This window comes from Pyrus communis, chromosome 13 (assembly GCF_041283825.1).
Source record: "Pyrus communis isolate YQ-2024b chromosome 13, ASM4128382v1, whole genome shotgun sequence".
NCBI classification, from domain to species: domain Eukaryota; kingdom Viridiplantae; phylum Streptophyta; class Magnoliopsida; order Rosales; family Rosaceae; genus Pyrus; species Pyrus communis.
Genome location: NC_142577.1, coordinates 4,066,045 through 4,090,423, shown reverse-complemented (window position 1 = coordinate 4,090,423; position 24,379 = coordinate 4,066,045). Strand labels below are relative to the sequence as shown.

Here is a 24,379-nt window from a genome sequence, read left to right as displayed (position 1 = left end):
TAATAATTAATAGACAATATATACATATCCACTATATGACACACCCCAACCTGGGATGTCCACTAAGACTCCGAATCGAGATGTGTTGGCCGACGCCTGGAAAGTGACGAAGCTATAAAGTGTATTGATGTGGAATATGTGAATAAATTTAAACCTAAAAGTGCCTATGTACAAGAGTGCGCGGTGAGTGGGTATGAACCCATTTCACACGTAATGACAAAGCATAAGTACAGTACAGTAAAATAGGATGAGAATTATACCATCGGTGGTCATCATCTACCCCAAGTTTTGCTTATAATCCTCGTCGGTTCGAAAAATCTGGTACTAGAACCTGGAGGGGTGAAAAACAAGGGTGAGTGGGCCTGAAAATAAAGTTTTAATAAAAACCTTTTGAATGCATTACAACCCCTTGCCGTAAAACCCATATAGTTTCCAGAAAATAATATTATGTAGGTACGAAAAATTAATGCACAGGTGCAGTAAAAACAGAAGCATGGCATGCCATAATATCTCAGCAATAATAAATGTAAGCCAGGTGTGAGATCAGTTTAAGCTAACATGCCAGTCAGGGTCACCTGATGTGACTTGTACGACTAGACCTATTGCTTATCAGTCTATGCTAGCACATGAGTTGAAGTCACTTATTATGAGCTGTACGACAGGCTCGCCTAATGCGACTTGTATGGCAGGTTAGCACCTAACTTGGATCCAAGGCGAGCATGCAGTGCGGGAGGTGAACAATCACGTGAAGGCTATACCCTGGCTCAGGGCGGAAGCACTAACATCGGGGTGCAGCAATGATGAGCTCTAAATGAATATATCAATCCTCATATAATTCAACCATTTCAATCACATAATAACTCACATGAACATACATGCGCCTCCGTAGTATCATTTGGCATAACCACAAATCTCATCACAATGCAATATTTAAATATAACACATTTAAATCATGGCATGCTATGCATAATCAATTTAAAACATTTCTGGAAAACTGTAAGGTGTGCGTATATATATACACACACACACATATACATATACACTATAAAAACGGAAAAGACCCACACACCTAAGGTTCGCGCTACAACTCCTTAACACGAATATCGAGGCGTCACGAACGATCGGCACCTAGATCAATTATCAAATTATGTCTCAAAATTCTTATCAATAGAGCACGTAACTTACATATCCTATTATGGAAGTTCTGTAAGTCGGATTCCCGATCCATAAGTTTCTAATATCCTTAAATATTATGTACTATAACATATCAAAGTTTGATGACCATCTAATGGTCGGGTTGTCGATTACTATAATAATCAAGTGGCGGACCTTAATGGAACTAGGTTCCAACGACGAAAATTCGTCAATCAGACTTAACGTACAGAATTGGAGAATCAAATTTAGCCTAGGAAGGTCAAGGGATGCCTCCGCCCACCTGCCGCCCTACACGGCGGTCAGCCGCCCCGATTCGCTGTAAATATCAACTATTTCTAAAATTCTCAAACTTCACATAAATGAAGATCTCAATGAGTATAGCAAGTTTTATACTTGTGGCCAAGTCCAATTTGGCCGGGAAAAGCTTCAATTCGCCACGAACCCACCAGAACCCTAGAATTTGGGTGTTCTTGATTCGTCCTCAAATCAACTCTGACGCTCCAACCAATGATTGGACATTGTTCCTAAGCTCAAGGGAGGGCTATTGGTGGTGACAGTTGAAAGAAATCATTGCAAGAATGGTGGATTCGCCGCCGTGCACCTATCACAGCCGACGTGGGTGTTCTTGTGAAACTAGGGTAAAAAACCCATCAATCATGAGTGGAAATTGATGAAGAAGAGCCGGTGAGAAGTTCCCAGGTGGTGAATGGCTGCAATTTGGCGGAAAAACCGTCGGAATGGCTGCGGAACATGTCAGGTCGACGGAGAGGAACCGGGTCAAGGGTGATTTAGTGTTCCCTCACTCTCTTATTTTTCTTGCTTTCTTCTCTTTCCCATTGGTCACTCACTTCTCTCCCTTCTCCTGATTGGGCAGCGTTCATCCTCCTTCCTCTCCTTTATCTTTCATCTCCACCACCTAACTTTTCTTCCTTTTAATATGGGCCACACACGTGGCTTTCTAGATTTTGCTCCAAAAATATGGAGCATTCCATAAAATAATAAATTTACAATTTTATCCTCGACTTCATTTGTTAATAACTCCTCTGTTATAACTCCAAATTTCGTTCTGTTTGTGCCCACACATTTGTAGTGAAGAGTACTGCGAGGATACGCCAAGAAAATGAACCTTATGTGACATGACAAGACGGTCAACAAAAGTCAACATCTTTGCATAAAAGAGCATTTCCGTAAATTCACATTTAAAAATTATAAAGATTAAAATTTTTGGGGACAGGTCGTTACACTATATCTATTGTATTTTATAGTAAGTTTTTTTAGTAGTTTAAAAAATTAAAATCATCAAAATAACTTTTTTCTTATCGTGTCAAAATAGGTTTTCCGCTTGTCACTCTCATGTAAACCTGTTAAGGACCCATTATTAATGGGTTTTTATCATGTGACGCGATAACAACCCGATTAGTTATCGTGTTGACCCAAAATTCGTTATTTTCGTGTCATGTTAACGGGTCGTGTAAGAAATTGTCAGGTCTAAAGGAGACGATCAACATCTGTGGAGAAATGAGAGAGAAAGAGGTTTCTTAAAATTAATTTTAATTATTAAAAAAAATTAATCATTTTTATTTCAGTTGGCAAAGAAGTGGGCCTTACTCCTACCATGTTGTCATTTAACAGGTAGTTCTGTGTAATTTACTCTTAAAAAAATTGTCAAAATGCCTTATGGGAACAATTTCAAAGAAACAAAATAGGTAATGTTGGAACCAAATTTGTGTACTGTTGTGGATGGTGGAGGCACAAATCCAAGTAACCTGTAAAACAACCGTGAGTAAGCCTGAGACTGGAGGGGGAGGGTGTGTGTGCCAGCTAAAGTCTCTCCGATGGTCAAGTTAGTCAGCAAGTATAAGACTCAAGCAGTGGGCAAGAGAATTAGAGTGCGATGATACGCTACCAAAGACGAACCTTAGAAGAGTGTATTTGTAACAGTTGGGATAGAGACCTTTTTAGGATAGAATCCTTGTTCTAAGTCAAGAAAATCCTAGAGGATATATAGAAGTAGACATTGCATCCTCTTGAGGAGTGTGATTACTTACAGCACACACCAATTCCTTCGTTGTAGAAACTCCACAATATATAGAGGATCTATCTGATTCAATGCCGAATCAGATCCCCGCGTCTTGCAAAACAAGCATGGTTAATCTTAGCGAAGTCGCTTGGACTTTGTGCACTGCTCTAGAACAAGATAATGGTGACACCACTGCTCCTTTAATCCAACTCCGCTAGAAGCTATTGAGTCCATGACCGAACTTCTGAAGGAAAATGTTCATGCTGGTCTCTCCACTCAATCTAGGCAAAATGGTCATGTTGATCTCTCCACTCACTTTGTTCCCCAACTTCTTAGCACCAGAATCTATCCATGGTTCTTGGAATTAGGTCTAAGATTTCCTCCATTTAATTTCTTGAAAGGCATCATGTTCATCTACAATATGGCTATTTGAGACTTAGCCCCAGCCTCATTCAGACTCATTACATGTTTTGAGCTTCTTAATCAGTGTAAGGGATTGACCCTGATCTCCAGGAGTTTAGGATGAAGTTCAACGTGCGGAAAACTTTGATGGCTGTTAGGTTGATATTGTATACATGTTTTATCCCTCTTTTACTTATTATTTAGTCATGATTTTATATTAAATTGATGAGTTTAATGTGTCATGTGTGAGTTTTTGTAGAAAAGATAATTTGTGAACGAAGCATAGAATTTGAGTCTTGATTTGGAAAAGCACAAAGAATCACCAAGTGGATTGTGAATTGTGATGGGCTGGAGTAATCCAAGATGGATTTTGTACCTCTAAAGTCAGCCTAATTAGAGATGGTGGTGTTGTTGATGTTTCCCAAAATGAAATGTTTTTGGGATTCCAATTAGCATGTGGATTAGTAAAGAAAAGAAGGGGGATTTAAAGAAAAAAACACGGCACATATAAAAGAGGGAATCGAGCGCCGCAAGAGGACTCTAGCATCTTCACAACACATACAGATCACATTTCAGAACTCCATAGAAAATTACGATTAGGAAGGAGGCTGCAGACTTCCCAGCGAATACACACACTCAAATACAAAGTTGTCTTCCATGTCATCGAATTCGTCTATGTTTGTTCTTTAGTTCGATCATGAACTAAATCCTTTTGCAAGGGTTAGAGTGTACTCTTATCATGAACATCTAATTCTCGTTATTTTATATTAATCTCAGTTATTTTTCATGTTGAGTAATTGTTATTTTGCATTATTGTTATCAAATAACTGGCCATTATTTGTGCAAAGAATTAAATTGTGACTAACAGGTTGAGTTTAGTAGATTACTTCTCATAACAATTACCTTGAATTTCATAGTTGAGTAGACATACTAGTTATGGTTTGTGTAGTTTGGTGTAGTTATCCATTGAGTGTAAAGGGTTATGAGTATCTATATCTTATGGCTAGACATAACATAGGTGGATAGTTAGAAACATGATTAGTATATTCTAACAGAAAATATTGACAAAATCAAGGGATAATTGCTAGCAACATGGGAATAATTTGATGTTAATATGAATAATGGGATTAGATAGGATTGAGAATAAGGAACCTGATGTCCTAGTGCTTCCACACATTAATCTTTTATAATTCATTCACGTTTACTTCGTGTTCGATCGATTGTTATTTTTACTTGCATTTCGTTTCTTTGCATATTTGAATTTGTGATCATAATCCTTCTTTTATTTAATTTTAGTTTGATGTTAATCGCAATAATAAATTTAGGTTAATCCGATCGTTGTTAGAAAGACACTCTACTTATCACCATATTACTTGGACAATATTGCACACTTGCCATTATCACAACAAGTTTTTGGCGCTGCGTCCTCGGATTGAGTTTAATTTAATTTTCTTTTGTTTCTTTCTTATTATTCTGTTTTATTAACTTTTCAATTTTAGTTAGTTTAATATTTATTTTTTTTTTTTTTGGGTTCATTCTCACTGTTTTCATTGTTTCTTGTAGGTGAATGCTTGGTAAGCGTTTGTCAGATTGCATAATATTTGAGTTTGAACATGAAATTGAGAAAAGACTTCGTGAAATCTGCAAGGAATAAAAGAAAGGTAGTGAGAAAGAAAATGGGCAAGAGAATAAGATGGCATTAGTTCAGAATGAAACGATGGGAGACCATGATATTCCAACCATTCCAGGATCACCATCAAGCATAGTTCTTCTTGTAGTTGTAAAAAATTATGAATTGAAGAATATCCACTTTAATATGATGCCTTCTTTTCATGGCATGAGCACTAAAGATCCGTTGGCACATATTAGAGATATCTTCAACATGGTGTCAAACATGGCATTAACAGAAGGGGTCACCGAGGAACATCTTAAGATGAAGGTCTTCCAGACACTATGAAAGACAAAGCAAAGACATGGTTGAATTCTTTGAAGCCTGGAACCTTGACAAGTTGAACAATATTCAAAATAAATTTTTGGAGAAATTCTTTTCGACTTAGATGACCGATACACTTAGAGATAATATCATGTAGTTCACTCAATAGGCTGATGAGACTATTTCTGAGGCATAGGAGAGATTCAATAATTTGTTAATTTAGTGTCTACACCATGGTTTGCCTACTCTAGTTCTCTTGCAAATATTTTATAAGGGATTAACAGCTTCAAGCAAAGTTGCGGTAAACAACCTTGGAGGGGAATCAATTAAGAACAAGACGCCAGCTGAATATCAAGCACTTTTTGATACTTTGGCACTTGAAACACAACATTCTGAAGCAAGAGGAAAACGTGCAAGAGTTTTTGAGATTAACAATTCTAATGATTTTGCTTCAGGGGCACAAGTCGAAGCAATTGTGAGTAAACTAGACACTTTGCTTGCTATGAATGGGAGAACACCAGTTCAAGAGACTTGTTCTATATGTGCAGTTCCTGGTCATTCTAGAATTGCTTGTCCGTATGGAGTTGATTTTCTTGAATTATTCAAGAACAAGTGAGCATGGTGAAGACTGCAGCGGAATGGAAAACAAGTTCAGGCATCCCGGTAATGATCCATACTCTAGTACTTAGAATCAAGGATGGAGGAATTATCCAAGAGCAAGCAAAAGCAATGACTCTTCGTAATGGAAAACAAGTGAAGATTGCAGCGGATTTGGGACCAAATATTGAGGAGGAAGAGGTCCAAGAAACTGCACAAGAGCAGCAACCATTGTCAACTATCCTACAACCATCAGCCATCACAGGACCCATCGCAGACACTTCTTCGAAATCTGCCATTGCCGTCGTGCCACTACCTATGCCTTTTGTCCACACCGTGAAGCTATATGTGCCCCTTATTCCTTTTGCTCAATGGCTTAAGAAGAATAAGTTAGATGAGAAGTATTTCAAATTTTTAGAGATGTTTAAGAAATTGGAGATTAATATTCCATTTGCCGTTACTCAGGAGCAGATGCCGAACTATGCCAAATTCATGATGGACATCATCTCAAAGAAAAGAAAATTTAATGATCATGAGATGATTCAGTTGACAAAAGAATACAGTGTAATCTTTCAAAGAAAGCTTTCGCTCAAGCAAAAAGATAGAGGGGGTTCAAAATTCCATGCATTATTGGTGCTATTTTATTTGAAAAAGCATTATGTGATTTGGGTTCTAGTATTAATTTATTACCTTTATCTGTTGCTAAGAATATTCGAATAGGTGAAATTGAACCCACTATTGTTTCTTTGAAGATGGCGGATAGATCAATTGCATATCCAGAGGGAATAATCACGATGCAAGCCGATTGGCAGGGTCCTTCAGATCTTGCTTGAACATCAGAAGTGCTTGTCTTTCGCTTTCTTTGCAAAGTGGAGGCCAACCGGGATTTCCATTGCATAAACCAATACTGAAAGTAATGGTTGCAATGGCTAGAAACCTGATTAGCAGTGTAACAACTCTCATGGTTCTCTCCATAAAGTTCAAGTGTATGAAGCAGGTGATGTGTATGAGCAATGAAGGATCCAGAGTAGTGCTACCTACATATACTAGGGAGCCTCACCTTTTCTAAACCATCCTCTACGGCATGAGACCGCATTTTCAAATCGGTGCACACCAATGAGAGTAGCAGTCGTCGGACGGACTCTTGGAATCTTGGACAAAAGTTTCATAGATGATAAGATGGATTAAACTAAGCGGCTATTTAGGACTAGCTAGTCCACATCTATAGAGACACAAGTTAATTTAAGACCCCACTTGGAATTGGGAATCGTTTGTGTAGTTGGTAAAACCATAAACGATGGTGAATGCATGAAAAGTCACGCAGAATAAAAGGGTTGAACTACACATACTGCCATTTAAGAAGCTAGTCCATCTGTAGAGACAGAACTTTAAGACCAGTCATATTCACAACCCCACCAGGAACGGGGAACAGTCCTTCATACAAGTCGTAGCTAAGACTAAGTACCAGGAGTATTTCGTTAAAACCGCTCTTTTAAGCAACGTTATTTTAAATGTTTATATTTGGCTACTGCTACATAATTTGATGACCGAAGAAAATGTTTATACTTGATAATCATATTCATGGTGAACCCCTGAGTCATAAGACTATATATTTCTAGTTTCATTTCACCTGTAATTTATAACCTGCCCCCTTCCGGTTTAAACTTTAAAGGATGCTTTTCTTTAATCCTGGTTCTTGACAATCAGTGAAGAGTAATAACACATACAGACATTAAACTTGAAACCTTTTTTCTTTAACCTAAACTAATTACACTCGGATTACAATGTTATCATTTAACAATAGGAATTCCCATACCTTAGCAGAAGTTCCTGCATCTGCAAAGGATCCTTTAAAACCTTTTTTCTTGAACAACCCTGCGCTGCAACACATCCAAGCAAGGTAAACCAACAGCACCCTCATGCTGAGCATAAGTAAAGTAGCAGACGAAAGTTTTTTTTAGAGTTGATGTCTTAACATGTTTAAGTAGCGAAAAGATTACAACACATTGGATGTGTTAACAGATCCATAAGCTGATGACTCCCTCTCTGGTTTACCGGATCATTCTTAATGTATTCAACAATGCAGCAACAATTATAGGTACATAATGATTTGATAAGATAACACTTAAACTGTGCAAGATCTTGCCATTGCACCAGCATGGTAGCAAAGCGTAAATTATTTTTGTGTATACCCTAAGCTCTGATAGTAGCATGGTGGCCCTGAGGTCTCTCTCTTTCTCTCTCTCTCTCTCTCTCTCTCTCTACATATATTGTTTACGAATTGGAATTCTGGGTTGTGCTTTGATTTGTATGAGAAAAACAGAATCAGCCCAATTTAATTAAGAAGCCTCTGAGTTGTTTTTATTGTTTGTAATTTTGACTCGTTGAATTTGAGAATTGCTTCTAATCTGTGCTATGATAATTTATTTGGAAGTGTGCATGCTTGTTGATAGATGATAAGCTTCAATTTATACTGTCTGGTAGAGAGTTTATAGTGCCATATCAAGTGCTTTTCTTATATAATCGTTCACATTAGCCGGCAATTGGACCCGAAAACGATTTATACTCCTTTGATGCTGATCATTCGATATCCATTTCATTAAAGTTTTGCTTTGGTTATTAGTTTATGCCAATAATTCCCAATCGTTTTTCTCACTTTGGCCATGTGATCATGTTAGGTGTTGAAATGGGAAGATGTGGAAGTAGGGGAGCCAAAGGATGGCGAGATTCGTGTCAAGAATGAGGCCATCGGGATTAATTTCATTGATGTGTACTACCGCAAAGGCCTTTATAAGGCTGCTACGCTTCCCTACACCCCAGGTTTTGTTTCATTTCATTAAGTTCACTAGTTGAATAAAATTCATTTTTGAGATTATGGAGATGCATTTCAACCAAGATTATCTTGTATCCAAATTTTATTAAAAATTTTGGGTACTTCTCTGGTGAGTATAAATTTCGACAAATGGTTAGGAATGATTGGGATGAACTTAAAAACAAGAATGCAGAGCATGAAATCAGATAACAGTTCCCACCGATATTTTGATTGTGTATATATACATCTGAAACTTTATCGGGCACTGCAGATGTAGTTACTAGTTACCCTATTTATGTATAAACCAAAACTGATTTCAGGTGTCGAGGCTTGTGGAGTCGTGACAGCTGTGGGACCAGGTCTAACGGGCAGGCAAGTTGGAGATCTTGTAGCCTATGCTGGTCAGCAAATGGGCTCATATGCGGAAGAGCAGATCCTTCCTGCAAACAGAGCTGTGCCTGTTCCTCCTTCCATTGATCCTAAAGTTGCAGCCTCCCTCATGCTTAAGGGTACGACAGCTCAGTTTCTACTACGCCGCTGTTTCAAGGTAGTTTTACACATGTACCCACATCTGCTTTTTTTTAATCTCTCTTGAAAATAAATGTGGAATTGCAGAATGTTTTTGTAGAGCTCTTTGTTTCATGCACACATTGTTCCTGTCAAGGTGAATATTTGTTACTAATAATACTGGTCACTGCCAGCAAATGTAAATCAGTAAATGAAATTCAGTGTACCGCTAAACCAACTTTAGCTATTGTCCCTGTTTCGGCAACGTAAGCTGAGTTGTTTGTAACCCTTTCATGTGCGAATCATGAGCACTCATAGAAGTTGAGAAGCTTTCTCTCTCTATTAATCTGTTCCTTTAAATATCTGATACAAGGGAAAACTGCCATTCCTTTTCTCTTTCACTTTTTCATTTGTGGTACACTACTTGTTTCCGTTACGATGGACAGTCTACAGAAATAAGAAAAGCATCACAGCTAAGTGTGAAAAGTGAAGTGCTTTGTTAATCTCAACATATCTTCATTCTACAATTGCATGCCTAATGATGGCCATCGTTTTTCCTAATTTTATGAATGTTTTGAAAAATTGAAACCTTTGTTGCTTCTGTTATTAGATCTGACTCGACGTTTGTTATACAGGTCGAACCTGGACATGCAGTCCTTGTTCATGCAGCAGCTGGTGGAGTTGGATCCCTTTCCAGTGGGCTAATGCCCTTGGTGCGACTGTCATTGGGACTGTGTCAACTAAAGAAAAGGCAGCACAGGCCAAGGAGGATGGATGCCACCACGTCATAATATACAAGGAAGAGGACTTTGTCACTCGTGTGAAAGAAATAACATCCAACAATGGGGTTGAAGTTGTCTACGATTCTGTAGGGAAGGATACGTTTGAGGTAAGTTATACTTGTCTTATATTCATAAGCTGTCATGATTTATCCAAACTACTCAACTCCAACATTGACATCATCTAATAGATAAGTAATGTTTTCGACTATGAATTCTTATCGGGAGGTATTGTTTTCAGGGATCATTGGAAGTCTTAAAACTTCGGGGATACATGGTGAGTTTTGGGCAGTCATCAGGTGCGCCTGATCCAGTTCCGTTATCAGCTATTGCCGCGAAATCACTTTTCTTGACTCGGCCTAGCCTCTTTCGTTACGCTGTAACTCGAGAGGAATTGTTAGAGGCTGCAGGAGAGGTATTTGCTAATGTTGCATCGGGTATATTGCGGGTTCGAGTGAATCACACCTACTCATTATCTGAAGCAGCACAGGCACACGCAGACCTTGAGAACAGGAAAACATCTGGATCTATTGTTCTTATACCCTAGGTCGGAAGCGAACATATACGAGTTGGTTTATTCATTTCAAAAGCTTTGCGGTATGTGTGAAGAAAATTATGAATAAGGAACGGAACATCGCCTTCCAGTTCTGAAACTTCTTGTACCTGTTGTGCTCAAGAGACATGCGATGTAATGAACCTCTATTAATTTCCATCGACATAAAAAGGGGTGATTTGTATGAACAAAACTTAGAACTTTACGAATTGAGAACAATATTTTTTTTCCCTTATGGTTCTTAGATTATTTTCCTTTATTGTCAAGTCAAATTTAAACGTTTCATCTCTCTTATCACGTGAATGGACATGTTTTTCTCGAGATTGGTAGCATTACGAGAGTGACATGGAGTTCATGAATTATGAATCTGTGTGCCCCTGAGTTTCTATAAATTAAGGCCATGTAACCACAACATACATTCTTAGAACTTGCTAAGTTGAAATGAGAGATAATCTCTCAGAGGTCAGTAAAGATGAGTGGTAGGGAGGGCGATCTCACAATCTATGTCCAGCTTCTCTTCTTCATAAAATTAAGAAGATGACATAACATGAATTCTCTCCCATGCTACTCATTTTTATTGTTGCTGAGGGTCTCTCCCTTTTCCCTTTCATGCCACCCAATTAGAGATTTTGATTTTGATTTCAAACAATTTTCATTTTCTTTTCCAATTTTTGTTTTTTGATGTCTTCGTTAAGATTGATACAATTTTGGTAATGTTTATAACTTCTTTTCTTTCTCTTTTAACAGGTGATGGTTTAGCAAATTCAACTAGATTTGAAGAACTTGACCACATTTCTTAATTTTGATTCTCAGATAATTGCTACTGACACTTCAAAATTATTATCTTGTTCTTTTTTTTCGTCTTAATTTTTTAATAAATAGAAGTACCAGATGACCAGAGTTTGCACACAACACCCTTTGACTGCTGCATGGCGCTATTCACCAACACCGTCCGATGAGGAGGCCTCCTTTTTAAATCAACACCACCAAGATCTCCATCTCACTCTTCAAATTAATTGCGACCAAAATCGTAGACTACTGTTTTACCCCATATTAATTAAGTTAATTTTTCCAATTGTTATATGTATGGAGGGTTTGATAAAAATAAATATGTATGGAGGGGGAAATTTTGAAATTACAAATGCTTCACCAATTTCAGATTCGCATTCCACACACCTTGTCATAGGTTCGATTTTTAGCGATAGTGAATCATACGATGGTAGTCAGATGATGACTGAACTGTCTCTACAAGTCTTCTCGACCTCCGAAGAGGTGGCTTACTGTAGCTTACCCACGAGCTAATCCCCTTAAAAAAAAAAATCAAATTATGTAATCTATTTGAGTTTTTCACTTATTGAAATTAATTTATTTATCACCAAATTTGCGATTGGAAAATTTGGTTTATGTCGCGCAATTCAAACATGGCCGCATCGCATAACTAGTTTTTTCTTGCTTGCCAGAAGAAGATGAACAAATCATTAATTAGATGTTCAATCTTGTTTGTTTGAAATACATACCACATTGTTTATTCAATTGAAAGTGGAGAATTAAAAAGTTTGTGAATCCAACACTACAATGCGTAATTCAAAATTAACAGGAATTAAACCAATTAATGAAAATATTTGGGCTGAAACATTAGCAAAGTGAGTCCATCAAGCCTGAGTCGTTATATATAGAATGAGTTTATTGTTACATAAGATTTATGCGCTTAATTAGATACGTTATCATGTGTAAGTTTTTCTTTATATAACAATTTATTAATGAATAAAATGTCACGAAAACAGTGAATCCGTTATATAATCCTTTGCCAAGAGACCAGTATCCACACGTTGGAGGTAACCAAGAAACCAGTATAATCCTTTGCCAACAATGTTCACCATTGCACAAATGTTATGCCCAGAAAGCTGAACTTGCCACCGCTCATTTTCAAATTCCCTACATTGTCTTGTATTTATTGCTTTTTTATTTATTTTCTAATTGGCATATGAATAAAGTAATAGAAATTGAATGAATCATATCCAGTTATTTCCTACCAAAAGAAATGAAGATCATTACAAATCTGTGTAGATTAATTATTTTCGTTTTTTTAAAGTTTAATTTCCCCATATTTAAATTAGTCAATTTGTAATGGAGAGAGAATAATTATAGCATACAAAAAGAACTCCGATCAATATTGGATCAATTTGAAAAGAAAAGGGTGGATCTTCCATTCGGTGTAGGAAAGAAAGATCATAAACTTTGGAGATTTACTATGTATATAAAGTTGGAGAATTAACGAAATAATTGGCACAATAATAATAATATGAAGCATGTGGTTTAATATTCTAGTGTTAGGTTTTTAATCCTGCGTGTCGGGTTCGAAATTCCCCCTCCCTTTAATTATTGTAATAATTTCGAATCCTTTTCATCCTCATAATAATAATAAAATAAAATAAAAAAAATCAAATGAAGAGAGGAATGGTTGCAATAGTGCCAGCCAACGTTTTTTACTAGAATTTTAATTCAATTAATAAATGGATTTGAAAGGAAAGGAAAAGTTATCATGAATTTGAACAAGCATTCTTTGTATTTTGAAATACTCATTTTAGCTAGAATTTTAATTCAATTAATAAATGGTTTTGAAGGGAAAGGAAAAGTTACCATGAATTTCAACAAGCATTATTTGTATTTTGAAAATACTCTTTAAAATATATTGAGTCTCATGAAGTTCCCATATGAGGCTCATATATGATTGCAAGTTTAGTGGTGGAACGAGAAATTTATAAATTGATCATACTTTTACTTATAATGACTATTTTTTTTATTTATAAAAAGAGTGTGATATGCATTAAGATGAGAAAGATACGTACACAAAAGAGGATAGGGTCCATCAATGGGCCTTGATAAAAACCTTGATGGGGCTTTCAATTCGGTTGAAGGAAAAAAGAATGTTCTGCCAATTTTTAAATTTTTTCTGCAAAAAACTCATTCCCAATCAATCAATCAATACAAAAACCTTAAAAATCCTAATAAATCCAAGATGAGAGAAATACTGATATGATTGGGATTTTGTGATACAACCAAATGCGATAAATAGTGACTGAATGAACTTAAACACCAGAGAAGCTTTGAATTAGGATATATATATATATATATATTGGTGGAGAAGGCGTTTGCGTGTTTGATAAGTCCTTAGCTTGTTTGAGAATTAACGTGCTAATTTTTTTAAGTGAAACAAAACACAAACAATTAATGTAGTTTTGGTTTATGTCAATTTAAAAAATATTGATTAAAGATCTCCTTGCTTCATTTGTCGTAGTTAATATAGAGGTCAAATGAAATTTCAAAAACAAGAATTTTATGCCCCAGACTCCCCCCGGAACATTCAAAGCTCTTGACCATCCTTTTTCTAAACCATCCTCAACGGCTGGAGAACGTGCGCGTTTTTGAATCCGTGCCTATGAATGAGTCAGTCCGACTCTCGTTGAATGTTTGACAATGTTAAGAAGTTGAGAAGATCAAATTTTATGTGGAAAATTTGGCCAAAAACTCTTATATATTCCATACGATGAATGCATGAAAATTCATGCAGAATAATTAAAGCTTTGATTTTTCTTGCTCAAAGATGACAAGGAGCTAGTCCATCTGTAAAGACAGAACATGAGGACCAGTCATATTCACAACCCCACCTGGAACTGTGAACAGTCCTTCATATGGGTCGTAGGCTCCTGGCTAGGCATATCAAGTAAGTAAATGATTTAATCCACAACTCTAATATGATGGATTTATCCAACATAAATCAACCTTTATATATATATATATATATATATATATATATATGTAATTAGAATGTATAATTAGAGAATAATATTGATTGTGATTTGATTTCTAGAGATATCAATGGGGTGTTTTATATTGGAAGTAGGATTGTTGGAAACCTAAATTGGAAATGATTATGATACTTAACTTGGAAGCTAAGAAAGTAAGTTTAGGCTTCTTTTATGGACGGAAGCCCTAGCTTTTAGCCTATATCAATACCAAGGTTCAAAAATATGCTAGATGCTAGTCGAGCGGCGGGCTGGGGCCTAGCGCCTAGGTGCTTAGGTGGGGGCCTAGGTAGATTAGGCGGATTTAAGTAATTTTGTTATCCATCATATAAATTAATTCAACTTACTACCTAATATGTAAATAAACATTGAATAATTTTTTTTTTAAAGAAAAATATATGTGTAAGAAAATATGTAAAATTTTAGCCCTTTTGTATCATTTTCTAAGCCTATAAATTTTTTTGGGCCTTTTTCATTAATAAAATGTAAGGTTGGGCCTTGTATTCCTTGTTTCACCCTTGAATAGAATTGTCCAGTCCATTATAGATGGGCGCAATGGACCCTAACAAAAAACCCAAAGCTATCTAATCCATTTATTATTCTATATTTCCTATTAGAATGAAAGAATACACCAAGATACTTGTACCAGCCTCCCGATTCCCAATCATTAACTCACATTTTTTCCAAAAAAAACCCTAAGCTGCTTACTGCAAAAACCATTGCCGCCGTCAGCCATATCACCACATCTGTAATTGCAGATCCATACTCTCTTCCGTCAGCCATATCACCACATCTGTAATTGCAGATCCATACTCTCTTTGTCATATCGTATACAATCGTCACGCCGAGAGGGAGACGACAAGACTCGGGGAGAGAAGACTGTGAGGTGCAGAGCACCCAAATTGGCCAGTGTCTGCTTGCTTCTGGGTAGACGGTCATATTTTCCCAGACCATCCAACTTCCGTCTAGCCTGCCCAGCATCCGTTTAGGCCGCCTAGGCATTCGCCTTTCGCTGTCTAATAGCTTTCCCGATTTAGTAAACGATTTTGGGTTAATCGTGGCGGAGCACCACTGTCTAGCGCCTAGAGCATTTTTTAGAACACTAATAAATATCGGTCCCTATAAACCCTAGAACACATGACACAAAAGCTTCCCATAGAGCATTGTCATACGGCTAGGAGTTAATAGAAGACTTAGTGTGTTTCTTCTCAGTGCAATACTTTCTATGGCTGCTGCTAAAGCTTCATTAGGTTAAGGTTTGATTTCTTTACGTGCATTAATTACATGCATGAGTTGTCGATGCAAATTTCAACATCTTCAATCTTGATGAAAATGTTCCTGCAAAACAATCAACCATTTTGATCAAAGACCAAAAACCTCATGAGTCCACAAAGAGTGGGAGGAGGTGGTTTTGGCCAATGGATCTCCAATGCCTAAGTTAGTCTCTCTGATAAGAGTGAGTGCTTAAGGTTTTCTGTGCATAGAAAATGCGTACCATTTTTTTGTGGAGAAATTGGGTATTTATAGGAGAATTGGCCAGCAATTAGGGTTTATTTTGGTGAGAATGTTCCCAAGAGATTGTGTAAATAATATCTTGAAATTCAAGGTAATTATCCCTAATTAAATATAATTGGGATAATTACTTGATAGGGTTTATCTTCAATTGGGAATGCATTTATGATAGGATTTAGGGATAATCCTATCACTAAGTACCTTCGACTTTTTCCACGTGCAGTGGAGCTCTGAGTAGTCCTAGGATATTGAGCTGCGCTTAGGATGCCTAGCTCATTTAATAAGGGCAGTCTTGTTTTTTTGGGCTAAAAGTACATGTGTCACCTTCATGATTTTTGAGATTATTTTTGGCTCCACATAAGTGTTTTAATTGTACACCCTCAAAGCATAACATAGCAATCATATGCTTTTTTAGTATCTACATAATTCATATCAACCGAGGTGCACAACACGTGGACTTGAGAGACTTCCAAGTTCACAATGAAGTATTCACTCAAACTGATCAGGAAGTAAAACAATAAGTCACCAAAACAATTCTTCTTGGATGAGGGTTGGTTTACCCGGGTGATTGATCTGCCATAATGTACTCCTACCTATAGCACTGGTAACCGAAGTCAAGCATATATATGACGATCTTCATGCATGAATAGCCGAGATGAAAGAAACGGCGGTAGATGATAATGATAATGGGTGTCACGTCTGGAAGGGTAGGAAGAATGAATGCGCGAGAGGTGCCATGGAGTGAGGAATATCCCTAGTCTCATGTAAGACAACTAAATGTACCTCGAGGTGCTGTCGAGGAACTAGGGTTGAGCATAGAACAGGCAATTGAGCCACTCGATCAACCAACTTGTCTATATGTATCCATTCGACCAACCGAAATTTTGGCGCTAGTTCTACTGCCTTGACTTTTCAAAGTATTCAAGAAAGACAAACCTCAAAGTACACCGCGCACGGGGACCCTATAGCTTTCTCCAAAGATTGTGCTTGTACGGGTCTCTTACTCGTCCATTCATTTGGAGCATATGGACATTCCAAGAAACACATTTCCCTTACAAGCCGTTCTTGTGCTTAAAAGCTGGCATGGAAGGAGTTTTATGTACTCCCATATCCCTTGTAGGTCTCATTGATATGTTAATAACAAGGAATATGCAAGTTTTGGATATCTCCGTATATAGGATCCGTGCCGTTGTGAGATATTTAAAAATTTTCCACCAATACGCTTTTTTCTCTTCAGTTGTTCCTTGAAAGAGTGCACCGTCTGTCTCTAAAGCGAATTTAGAAAACAAGATAACATAGTAGTTCCTACCCACATGGTCCACTCCCTTAACAGGTCCACATGAATCATAGTTAGCAGCTACAGTTAAACCAACTGCCTCCTTCGATTGGAGACCAATAGTTGTGTGAAGTATGAGCAATAAGCCTTGTTTGATGATGTGAAGGTAAAAATGTCATTTTATGTTTTCTGAGAGTAAATTCAAATCCCGGAGTCAAAACATTTATTAATATAAAAAATATTTCACGATCTCAAACAAATTACCCCTCAGTCAAATGCGTTTTGCTTTTTGGGAGTGATTTCCAATCACCTTCCTTTTCACCATTTTTTTTTTTACCCAGAAAAAAATAAATGAGAAGTTCAATTCTGGTGGTAGCTGCCTACTCAAATTATACAATGGCGTTTGTGTGAAAGAAAGAGGACTTTGTCGCTCGTGTGACAGAAATAATTTTCGACAATGGCGTTGATGTTGTCTATGATAGAGTAGGGAAGGATACGTTTGAGGTTTAAGTTTTACTTTTCTTATGATCTCCATAAGTGTGTCATGATTTACTCATATGTTGCTGCATATATATGCCTAACCAACTCCAAAATTGACGCAAGTGACTTCTAACTCAGTTGGTCAAGAGCATTCGACATTATCTGATATATAACATTTATTTTGGACTACGAATTCTTACAAATAGATATTGTTTTCAAGGATCGCTAGCAGCGATGAAGACTCGTGGGCACATGGTGAGTTTTGGGCAGTCATCAGGTGAGCCAGATCCAGTTCCCTTTCAAGTGAATTCAATGCACCATTTCTAATAATTCGCTTGATTAAGATTCCAATACTTTACTTGAAAGAATTTAAGCTAGGGTTGTAAAGACTGATTGCATAAGCTCAACTCAATTGAAGATGAGTGAGGTTTTGCCTTTATTATATAGAGATTACAAGATAAGTATGTTACAATATAAACGTATAGTAGATTACAAGTGAATTCAAATTACAAATATAAACTGATAGAGTCTAAGAAGAGATAGGACTGCGTTGGGTTCTCTATTTGGTGAAGAGTCCTTGAGTTATCCAAACTAACTTTGACTTGGTGAGCGGGACTTAGGTGATTCAAAATGCAGGGATGTGGATTGCTGACCTGGAGTACATGTAGGAATAATAGATTTATCACGCCCTCGCAAGCTAAGTGGGCGTTTACAAACAGGAAGCTTGGAGAGGAGATAACTGAAACAAGCAGAGGACAACCTTTTGTGAGAAGATCTGCAATCTAATCAGTAGTTACGACATAGCCAACTTGAATTTCTTTGCGAACAACCTTTTCTCACACATAGTGATAGTCAACTTCAACGTGTCTCATCTTTGTCTGATAAACAGGATTAGAAGCTACTACAAGTGCACTGATATTGTCGCACCATAACTTTGGTGGAGAAAGAGAAAGGTGCAGGTCATGAAAGATATGGCAAAACCAAGATAAAGTGGCTGCCATATAGGTCTGTTGTCTATACTCGGCCTCAGTGCTTGAGCAAGACGCCCTCGCTGTTTCTTGGAGCTCCAAGAGACAAGATTATCTCCAAGGAAAATGCAATAGCCCCTAGTGGAGCGCCGATCATCAGGATCTCCAGCGTAGTCCACATCGGCAAATGTAGTGAGTGTGAGAGGACTAGGTTTATAGACAATGCCCTGATCATGAATGGCCTTCAAGTATCAGAATATGTGTTTAACAGCAGCCCAATGAGTAGTAGTGGGTGAATGCATATATTGGCAGACCTAATTGACGGTGAAAGTAATATTAGGTCTTGTGAAAAGAAGATATTGGAGAGCACCGGCTATACTTCAAAAATTAGTGCCATCTGACAAAGGTTCTCTGTCATATATACTCAACTTACGGCCAGTTGCAGCGGGAGTGGTGAGAGGCTTTGCATCAGACATTTTTGTCTTCTTTAGAAGGTCCAGGATTGACTTGGATTGAGAAAGATACATGGCAATGGATGCCTGTGTAATTTCCATTCCCAAAAAATAATGCAAATGACCTAGATCCTTCATAGAAAACTTTTGACCAAGCTGTTGAATGAACCGAGATATATGTGATGGATTATTGCCCATAACAAGGATGTCGTCAACATATGTCAACAAGTAGATAACTGTGGATCCATTAAATAAGGTGAATAGCGAAGAATCTACTACTGAGGCCTGAAACCCAAGTTCTTCAAGATGTTGGGAGAAACATTGAAACCAGGCACGAGGTACTTGTTTCAAACCATATAATGATTTTTGCAGTTTACAAATATGTGATGGAAACTGAGGATCCACAAAACCTGAAGGTTTGTTGCATATAAACTTCTTTTGCCAAAGAACCATGTAAGAAAGCATTCTGAACATCAAGTTGTCAGATAGGCCAATTGTAGTGAAGTACAATGAAGAGAATGAGTCTGATTGTTGCATGAGTGACAACCGGACTGAACGCCTCGCTGCAATCTATACTTTCTTGCTGGTGAAAGCCATTTGCGACGAATCGAGCCTTATACCGCTGTATAGAACCATCAGAATGTCGTTTGATCCGATATACCCATTTATTTGGATGAACATTCATGGATGGAAGAAATGGAACCAAGGACCATGTGCCAGTACACAAAAGAGCATTAAACTCTTCTGCCATTGCATGTCACCATTTGGGATATTTGTTAGCCTATGTAAAACAAGTAGGCTCAACCACAGCATTAGGGGCAACAAACCAAATGAGATGAAGTTTCACTAATGCTGGAGACTCATGTAGAGTACAGGATTCGGATTTTGTACATGCAATATATGCCCTTATTATTTTCTTTTTGGAGATTTAAACAGACCCCTGTTCTTAACCCTTATGCTTAGGATGTCAAGCAACTACAGATCGATACATGTTGAGTCGAGTCGAGTCGATTTTATTTATTCTAGGAACAAAGTTGCTTCATGTTTCAAGTTTGTAAACTTTGCGTATATTGGCATCAATACGAATGCTTTGTGACAGAGAGTGCCTCTAAATAACATAGGAACATGCTAACTCTATCATCACCATTTTGCTTGCTCCACAATCATTTCAAAGCTGCATAGCAATTGGGTATTCTCGTAAAAGAGCGAGATGTGTCATGTGAATTAGTACGAAGAAGAGAGAGAGAGAGAGAGATAAGTACTACAAAGAAGAAGGGGAGACAGAAGAGAGAGAACAAAAGAAAGATCCAGAGGTAAAATTGTAAATGAAAAATAATTAAAAATACAACCACGAAATAATGTGAATAATGTGAGTTTGCTGATATTTAATTAATGGGGTATGTTATCCACACACCCTATTTTACTTCTCACACACCCTATTTTACTTCTCACACACCTCTTAATACTTTTTGTCTGTTGATCTTCTTCAATTCATCCGATCCGACGGTCGAAAATTAAAAAGGTGTGTGAGAAGTAAAATGGGATGTGTGGATATCACACCCCTTAATTAATAGGTAACTAATCCCTAAACCATTTTCACACATTTCTCTTGTCATTCAATTTGCTTCTGCTGAATTAAGAGTTACATGTTCAGAAAACAAGTGTTTTAATTTTATATGGAATTTTTTTTTTATATTTTTATTATTTTTTAAGAAAACCTCGACGGTACGAGGGATATTTTATTAATAACGAAACAAATAAGTTACATTTAGTCACGGGAGAATATAAACCTTACCCCTCATAATGCCAAGAAAATGAGAAAAACAACATTGAGTAAGAAGGGGGGACATAAACCTTACCCCTCTAGAAACGAAAACAAAAATTATACAAGGGAGGGGGGACATGAAACCTAACCCCTCTAAAGCCAAACCTGAAAGAAAATACAATGAAACAAGACGACGAAATTTGACAAAATCATACAACACAACCATACTGGCATATTCGTCACAGCAAGGAAAATGCCAACAAACTTACGCATAGTACAAAACAAAGCTAAACATATTCAACTATTACATGATACATTTTAAGCACTATCCTATTCAGCAACTGTGAAAGAAGAATGCTCCATGGCATGTTTACCAGCAAAGAACCAAGCACAATCCAAAACCCCGTGAAGAATCCAACTCCTAAGCTCACGTAGAACCACCCATCTTCTAGTAAACGGTATCCACCTCCTCCGTCTTGCTTAACTGGTGGTGGCGGCGGGCTGCAATTCTTGTTGAGTGGAGCTCCGCATAGTTCGTTGCCGACGAAGCTCGACTGATCAAGGCTCTGCAGTTGAGTGCTTTCCGGAATTCGTCCCGTCAAATTGTTGTAGGCCAAGTTCAAGTGACTCAGAAATGTCAAATGCGTCATGCTTGGAGGAATTTCACCATCAAGTTGGTTCACGGAAAAATCGAGAGATTCTAACTGTGCCATATTACCAATCTTTGAAGGAATTCTTCCAGTGAAGCGATTATTCGATAAATTGAGTGACTGCAATGCGAGGAGGCCGGTAAGTTCTTCAGGGATCTCTCCATACATAAAGTTGCATGAAAGGTCCATGCCTTTTACGAATCCCAAAATGTTGCTATATTCCATTTCTATCCCTTTCGTTACCAAGATTGCATTCTCAGAAATAATAAACCTAGCCCCATCATATATACTAAACCCAGACCATCTTGACAAAAAGAATTATGACACACTTTTCAAATTGTGGAAGCATCTCGGTATCATTCCTGAGAGTTTGTTATGTGCAAGGTCCAATATCTGGAGACTTTTCAAATAACAAACTTCATTAGGAATATCTCCTTCAAACTTATTCGAACGAAGGTTAAGAACATGCAACCCTGAAAGGCTTTTCCCTATCCATATTGGTATGCTTCCGGAAAACCCATTTTCACTAAGGTCAACAACTGACAACGAGGTACAGTTCTGCAGGGAATGTGGCAATTCTCCGTACAGGTGATTATTGCGCAAGTGCAGTGAGTTCAGCCGTTGTAAGTATCCCATGGACATTGGGACATTCCCAGTTAGGTGGTTGTTTTCTAAATGCAGGAAGCTCAAGGATTGCCAACTCATCCAACAATCGGGTACTTTTCCAGTGAGAAGATTGTTCCCGAGATGAAGAACATCAAGTTGCTTTGTTTCATCCGGCCTATCAAAGAAGAAGTGGAAAACAGATCCAGAAAATGATGAATTGGAAAGATCTAGCCAATATAATGAGGTGGGAACAATAGGCAATGCACCAGTGAAATGGTTAGAACTAAGATCAACCACTGAATATTTACCTCCAACAGATATATTTGGAATCTGCCCATACAACTGATTGTGAGAGAGATTCAGAGATTGTACTTGGGAAGTCAAGTTCCAAAACCAAGTTGGAATAGTACTTGAAATTTGTGTACCAGACAAGCTTAGTTTTTTTAATTGCGTTTGTGTCCGCAACCACATCGGCCATTCAGGCCCCAAATGCCAGGAATCCAGCTGCAAAATTTCAAGTTGAAAAGGAGGAACCCAATCTCGACTAGTTTTCAGAGTAAATGAGTTTCCTTTTGCAATGAAATGCTTCAACTTTGTAAGGTTGCTAAAACAAACTTCCGACACTGCACCTTCTAACGAACTATTAGATATATCCAATTCCGTTAGCATTTTGAGTTGAACAATAACTTCAGTGAAAGTTCCATTAAACTGATTTCCAGATATGTACAATTTTTCCAAGCTTGACAGATTTCCTAGTGACATTGGAATGGGACCTGATATATTAGTATTCCCCAACGACAACGACTTTATTCCATCTGGACCACATCTAGACAAACTTTCAAAGATTTCGAATGGTCTTTGAACCGTGAAATGGTTCTCTGACAGATCAAGAACTTTCAACTTACAAAGATGCCCCAAAGAATTTGGGATTTTCCCCTCCAACAGATTATTATCCAAGTAAAGATTGACAAGGGATGTCATGTTTCCAATGGAACTCGATATTTCACCGCGTAATAAATTGTTAGAAAGAAGTAAGGACTCGAGATTGTTCAAGCTATACAACCATTCAGGTATGGTAGAATTGAAGTTGTTCTCGTCAAGATTAAGGACTTTAAGACCGGTCATATTCTGAATAGAATTGGGAATCGGATCAAGACTAATAGAATTGTGTGACAAATCAATTTCCCTCAAAGATGTGATATTCTGTGAAATGCTAGGAATTGGACCTTGGAAACCACAAGCACTGAGATCAAGAGAAACTAGATTTTTAAGACTGAAAACCCACCTCGGCATCAAAGGATTAAAATAGTTTTCAGAAAGATCAAGGAGGACCAAGGAAGTAAAATTTGTGGTGGGTAGATGGGGAATTTGATCAAGTCCACAACTAGACATATCTAACTCTACCAAAGAAGGGAGCATGTTTGTAACTTGCAACTAGTCAGATTCTTTGCTAAGATCTACAAAACTCAAGTCCAAGTGTTTCAGCAGAGAAAGACCAGAAATCCACCGAAGGTTTTCAACCATCAGATTGTAATTACTGAGATTGAGATAGCGTAGACTGGAGAGATTTCCTAGTTTATGAGGAATTACTCCATGAAACGATGAGGATGCAAGATTAAGGTGTGTTAAACTTGTCATAGAACCAAAGAAACTGGGAATTTGTGTTGTACTGAAATCATTGTTACTCAAGTCCAAGTAGTTGAGATGCTTTAAACTGAGCAAAGAAGGATTTATCTTACCACCGAAACAAGAGTTGCAATCCCAATCAGAGCCGAAATTATTAAGGTGTAGCTCGTGGATATGGCCGGTTATGTGATCACAGACAACTCCTGTCCAACTGCAACAGTCTGAATCTTCTTCTGCAACCCACGATGCAAGCCGATTGGCAGGGTCCTTGAGATCTTGCTTGAACATCAGAAGTGCTTGTCTTTCGCTTTCTTTGCAAAGTGGAGGCCAACCGGGATTTCCATTGCATAAACCAATACTGAAAGTAATGGTTGCAATGGCTAGAAACCTGATTAGCAGTGTAACAACTCTCATGGTTCTCTCCATAAAGTTCAAGTGTATGAAGCAGGTGATGTGTATGAGCAATGACGTATACTCGAA

At 37.6% G+C, this 24,379-nt stretch overlaps 2 non-coding genes and 1 pseudogene across 2 annotated transcripts; 1 reads left to right on the top strand and 2 right to left on the bottom strand.

The window, feature by feature from the left end:
- Positions 1-5,643: 5,643 nt before the first annotated feature.
- LOC137738523 (small nucleolar RNA R71) lies at positions 5,644-5,750 on the bottom strand. The gene has a single exon (XR_011068967.2). It is a non-coding gene; the product is annotated as a small nucleolar RNA R71 (small nucleolar RNA).
- A 2,480-nt stretch (positions 5,751-8,230) lies between these two features.
- LOC137720704 (uncharacterized) lies at positions 8,231-10,986 on the top strand. The gene is made up of 5 exons (XR_015954870.1): positions 8,231-8,332; positions 8,786-8,927; positions 9,240-9,466; positions 10,062-10,315; positions 10,447-10,986. It is a non-coding gene; the product is annotated as an uncharacterized LOC137720704 (transcript).
- A 10,070-nt stretch (positions 10,987-21,056) lies between these two features.
- On the bottom strand, positions 21,057-24,379 carry LOC137721205 (receptor-like protein EIX2; annotated as a pseudogene).